This window comes from Narcine bancroftii, chromosome 8, assembly GCF_036971445.1.
Source record: "Narcine bancroftii isolate sNarBan1 chromosome 8, sNarBan1.hap1, whole genome shotgun sequence".
In the NCBI taxonomy this organism is placed as follows: Eukaryota; Metazoa; Chordata; class Chondrichthyes; order Torpediniformes; family Narcinidae; genus Narcine; species Narcine bancroftii.
Genome location: NC_091476.1, coordinates 142,037,524 through 142,043,523, shown reverse-complemented (window position 1 = coordinate 142,043,523; position 6,000 = coordinate 142,037,524). Strand labels below are relative to the sequence as shown.

The 6,000-nt window shown below is 38.5% G+C and overlaps 1 protein-coding gene across 8 annotated transcripts in view; it reads right to left on the bottom strand.

Annotated features, from left to right (window-relative positions):
* Positions 1-3,925: 3,925 nt before the first annotated feature.
* ahdc1 (AT hook, DNA binding motif, containing 1) overlaps positions 3,926-6,000 on the bottom strand; it is a 207,145-nt gene continuing 205,070 nt past the window's right edge. For all 8 annotated transcript variants that reach the window (XM_069895109.1, XM_069895110.1, XM_069895104.1 and 5 more), the window contains one exon: positions 3,926-5,435. The gene's annotated coding sequence lies outside the window, so the exon portion shown is untranslated. The remainder of the gene's footprint in view (positions 5,436-6,000) is intronic.

Below are 6,000 nucleotides of genomic sequence, written 5' to 3'. Positions count from 1 at the left end.
GACAATGAACCACAGACACTACCTCACTTTCTCCTCTACTGCACTAATTTATTGATTTGTAACGTAGCAATATTTGCACTGAAATGTTGCAGGAAAACAATGAATTTTGTGAAATGTTCATGAAAATAAATTCTGCTTAATGGGTGATGAGACTGAAAATAGTATGGATAGCTGATCGGTAAGAGAGAGAAACTATTTTTGCTTGCAGGAGATTTTTGAACTGGAGGGCAGAGGTTAGAGTAAGGGTCAAACCTTTTTAGCAGTGGTTTAAAGACTCACGTCTGAGGGTGGTAGAAATTTGGAGACAACAATTGATGCTAACTTAAAACCAGCTACGTGGCTTGTTAATATTTGGGGTGTAAGGCAGGTTTAAAGACTTAAATCATAGGTCAGAAACAATCCCGTTAAACAGCACTCCAACCCTGAGGAGTTGAAAAGCCCCATTCCTAATGGCCTCCCCTCCCCAATCCTCAGGCTGGTGGTGCTGCATCCCCAAAGGAGGGCAAGTGAAAGGGGGTGGGGGGGGGAGAAAACACAGTGGAAAAATATTGACAGTGTTCATCATGGCTTCTCAACCTCACCGTTAACATCGCCCATCCCCTCCATGCACAATAAGACTCTCAGCATGTTCATCCAGAGGTGACTGCAGATGGAGGCCAGAAGCACTGAAAGACTCCACATATAGTGACAACAGCAGTAAAACTTGGAGAGATCCACTTCAAAGCCTCTACACCAGTGGTTTTCAACCTTTCTTTATCAACTCACGTACTCCCTTAAGTAATCCCTTACTTAAGAGCACGTATGGCATAGGATGTGGTTAGTAAGGGATTATACTTTTACCTAAGGTGGCATGTGAGGTTGAGAACCACTGCTCAATGACAATAGCAATAGGGCCACCTTGTATTCGGAACATAGAAGACCATTCAATTTCCCTTCATGGACAGAATACTTCCATTTCACTTTAAGTTGAAGTAGAAAAAATCTTGTATCATTTCACCAATATTCACAAAGCCAATTTATTCAATTTGTAATGAAGACATTTCCTAATCAACAATATTCTACAGATGTGAAATATCATTATGTTTGAACAAATATTTAAACTGGTTTTAATGGATAATTAATTGATCAGTTATTTCCCCAAGATCTTGGTTGGGAAAGTGTGAGAAATTATTTTTAGTTTTATTGGCCACCTATTTCAATTCTGTGCCCCAGTCTGGTTCATGTACTGCCAGAACGAGACCATCCACAAGCTGGAGGAGGAACACCTCATCTTCCAACGAACATCCTTCAACCGGATGGCATTAATATCAATTTCTCCGGTTTCCGTTAGCACCCTCGACCCCCCCCCCCCACCAACCATGTCTCCTTTCCCGTAGCTCTCTCAGTCTCTCTTCCCTTTTCCCTCTATATTCTTTCCCAAGCTCTGCATTCACAAAGCCAACCCCCTCACCCAATCAATTCTCACCTTTCCTCTCTCCTGGCATCTCCTCTGAAACCAATTATCACCCTTTGTCTGTTGGTCTCCTCCCCCCTGCCTTTTCTTTCAATTCAGGCACCTGCCTACTTTTTCTCGTACTTTAAAGAAGGGCTCAGGCCTGAAACTTTGGCTATACATTGTATCTTTACCTCCTATGGATGATGCGAGACCAACTGAGTTCCTCGAGCACTTCTGTGTTTTTATGGCAATCACAACATTTGCAGATGTTCACATTTCACTCGTCTTATTCCTTGAACCTTGCCGAGATTTATGAGAATAATTCTGAGTTTTGTCAGTGAAAGACATGATGTCTTTGGAAAGATTTGCAAAAGGATTATCAATTCTTTAAATTGCTACTTTCATATTTAATGTCAATAAGTTAACAATCAAAATTGTTCATGTTCATGACAATAAATTCTGATTATGATCTTGATTCTGGAGAAATGCTTATTGGAAAAAAGTGCTGAATATGGTCAAAATGTACTAAAATAATGAAGACATCCATTGGACCATGGTTTTACAGGTAACATCAACCCTAGGTTGGGATTTACACCATTCCTCCTGGCATTACACATTATTACTGGGTGTAACCATTGTCCCACACAACTTCAAGCAAACCTATTCCAGACACCCATGATATTTGGGAGGGAGGGATATGGAAATCAAATGAAAGATTCAAATGGGTAGCTGATGTCAGTTAAAAGGAAGGAGAAAAAGTATTTACCTCACAATTCACAGTGGGAAGTGCCCATATTTTACACACTCAAGGTCAAAATACTTTCACATCCGTCGATGTTGATTGTCACTGTTTGCCCAAATCAAAAGTCTTCTTCACGTTCTTAATCGAGTATTCTGATCTTCTCCTTCTTGTCCAATACTCCGGGTTTGGTTTCTTCCATAATTCTTACATGCTTATGACTGCCGATAGAAAGCAGCTGTGCCAGCATCGATCCCTATTACTTACAAATCAAATTAAAAGCCCATCATGTGTGCCTTGATCCAAAATATTTGGAAACACAATTTGGCAGGGAGTAATATTGTCAGCTTTATGCTTAATATTTTAATTTTGCTTTACTCTTATTAATTCCTGTCTGTTTTTCATTTTATTTGATTCAATCTTTTGAAAATGTTCCATCACTTAATCTAGGAAAATCTGGCTATTTTAGAATGATCTACATGATGTCAGTAAGATAAAGCATGTTGAAGGTGTTATGCTCACTGCTGTAATGTAGGGAAAAATAAATTAAATCAAATGCCAGATAATCTCTTTCCAGAATTGACTGAGAAACTAATATTGACCAAGACACAGAAATGACCTGCCTTTGTCAAAAAAAAATGCAGCCAGGTACTTTAAAACCATATGAGCATATGAAATGGATATCTTATCCAACGGGCAGTATCCAAAAAAGTGTAGCATTCCCTCTGCAATACACTGCATTCCCAGCCTGAATCTCCACCCTGGATTCAAATCTAGGATGTTCGACTTCATCTGAGAGAACAGCAACTGACCAAGTCTTGCAGCTGATAATGTACAGTTCCTGAGAGAACAGCTGGCTTGTATCTTTGCGGCTGAGAATTCTCAATCTCTTCCTTATTGTTAAATAGACTCAGAGAGCAAATTACTGATTTTTATTCCTTTTTTAATCTACTGGTGGCATCACTCAATGGGTGTTGATTTCACACTTCTACCTAAACTGAAGATGATAGCATCATGTCTATAACCCACTGCTGAGAACCTTTGGATCATTTGAAAGAAGATCACAATTCATAGCTGTAGAATGCCACAAAGCAATTCCTCTTTGCCTTTGAGAACATTGATAAGAATCTCATCACATTACTAAAATAATAAGGCCAATAACATACTTTTCCACCTTTGTAATCCGGAAGGATTAATTCCTGGTGAAGCATACCAGCCACTCAGCGCGGGAGATCAGTAATAAATCATTAGCGATGGCAGCTTGCAGCCATATCCCTGCCGAGGCACAGCTCAAGACTTCACGACTCCTGACTTCTAACCATGGTGCAAACAGCTCCAATCTCAAGTTCTCAATGTAGTGAAATGATGAAATAAGTCATCTGACTCCTGAACAAAATAAAAATACGTGGGAGGTGTCATTGGGTGGAATTAAGAGTCTTGTGAACTTGTTTAGGCATCTGATGATCATACACTTAATGAGGTTGAAATGGCTTTGACAACACCAACCGATGAAGAGGCAGAGACTAGTCCTAGTGCTGGGTGAGAGGTGTGTCTGTGCATTGCCTTTCTTCTGTTCATTTACATCAACGCTTTAAAATAAACACAGTGGTCTCCAATATCTGGAGGAAAATTTGATTTGTATCTTCGATAGCGTCAATAGCAAGCTGCCTGATGATATTTATTGAGTACAGAAACAGAAGTGTGAATCTTGCAAAGGGAAAAAGGGTGAAGCAAGCAGAAAAAAAATCATCTATGGCAATGCTGGTCTGTATTTTATGTGGACTGAACTACACACACAGGCAGTCACTGAGTACACTTCAAGAACACATAATGTGAAGACGATTTGTTTAAAAAATGGTTAAAAATGTTCATATTTTTCACAGGAACCACTCAATAAACAGATCAAATCAGGCAGTCAACAGAAATGACACCCTGAGCTTATTTTCATCTGTACTCCGAAATTCATCATATAATACTGCATCTTACAAATAAAAAGTCCATACGAAATTGTTTTACAAAGATATATCTTTGGGTGCACACTGCATGAAGGCAAAAAAATGTGCTAAAAATCAACCTTGCAACCTCACAACAATCACTACAGGTAGGTACAGAGTACAATAAAAACACATTTTAAATAAAACATTATATACATTAAATACGTTATAACCATTTCTGTCATTCTCCAGGCAAACATTTCAGTGCATATTTGAAGCACTCGCTATATCGATATAAAGAATTTACAGATACATTTGTACAAGAACATAAACTGCTGGTGCCCTGCTGACACATCTACTCTGTCCTTGGTTAAATACTGTTTATAAAAACTGTACATTTCCGTTTTTAAAAAAACATATGTATTTATAATAAGACAACATGTATTGTCACTGCATAATGAGGTGGCAAAAAAATGGATCAAGAGCTGTTGACAGCATTGCAATTTCAGCAATCTTTGCTGATTCTCAAGCAATTATTGAGCTGCCACAATACACACACTCTATGGCAGATCAGTACCAATGCTTCTTGTGCGCTTCTTGTAAATCTGAAGGGAAATGAGTGAAGAATTAGTGCGATTCTTTCCTGTAATTGTCCATAATTTTGCCACTGCTGCAATCAAAAAAAATGGCAGAGTTCCTTTTTTTAAAATTCCCCATCCATTAGCCAGGTGATGTGCGTTGCTCTTTTTGTAAAATGGTACTTCAAATTCGAGACAGCAAGCTCACTGATATTTTATGGTAAAAATAGTTTCCAGAGACAACAGGAATGGCATTTCAGCAAATATGTGCATGACAATTTTACAGTATCTTAAACAGAATACATGTTGTGCACTTTTAAGTTTCCAAAGAGGAACCACACTGTTCTGAAAGCGTTAAACTGAAAGATCACAAAATCAGAAATTATATTTACACTATCCAAACATTATACCTACCAGCTGAACAAGTGCATCCAAGTACCTCATTTTTGTTGCTGTTTAAAAGATGGATTGTGTATCAGAGAAGAGTCAGCATTTTTGCAGCCAGTTTTATGTATTTTTTCAAATGTGAATGTAGCAACAGCTTCCCTACTGCAGATCTCAAAGTGCAAGTCTAATGTCCAGGTCCTTTGCTCAGCTTCCAACAGTTCGCTGTGATTGTCTCTGCAGATGCTCTTTAAAGCTGAAATCCAGTTCTCCTGAATTAAGTCAGTTCACCACAAACCTTCCAATGAATTCATGCAGATAATGTGCGTTCCTAATTGCTCCACAAAACCCTTGAACCGATCATCCTGAAAAATGAACAATTTTACTGGATCGTGCGAGGTCCCATCAGCCATAACACACACCAAGTGGGAGCAGCAGTGTTTTAGTTTGGATTTGGGCAGTGTTCAGCACAGACAGATGGGCCAAAGGACTTGTTCCTGTGTTGTGCAGTGTGTAAAAACTGCTTGGACTATACATTTAAAAATTTAAATACACTGACAGAATTAATATCTTTTAAAACTGTTCTCCTCTTAAAAAAACATGTCAAGGTATAAACTTCAAGGTTCATAGTTAACATTCACATTACTTTCATTTATTCATATTGGGCTAATTTTTCTCTCATCGCTGATCTGCAAATCCCACCATGATCAAATATGAGAACTTACAAACACTTCAACCCAGGAACTTGACATTGACATAGTTCCGAAAGTGGATCACGATCTCCTGTAAAACCCAATTCCACAGGCAAAGTCAAGGGCCAGAAAATCCAAAATCCCCGGTGTTAACAATCAGCAACATTTAACATGCTGCAAAGCAGAAATTGCTGTGGAATTGCTTCAAACACTGAGAAAAAGGTGATTAAGTTGTTTT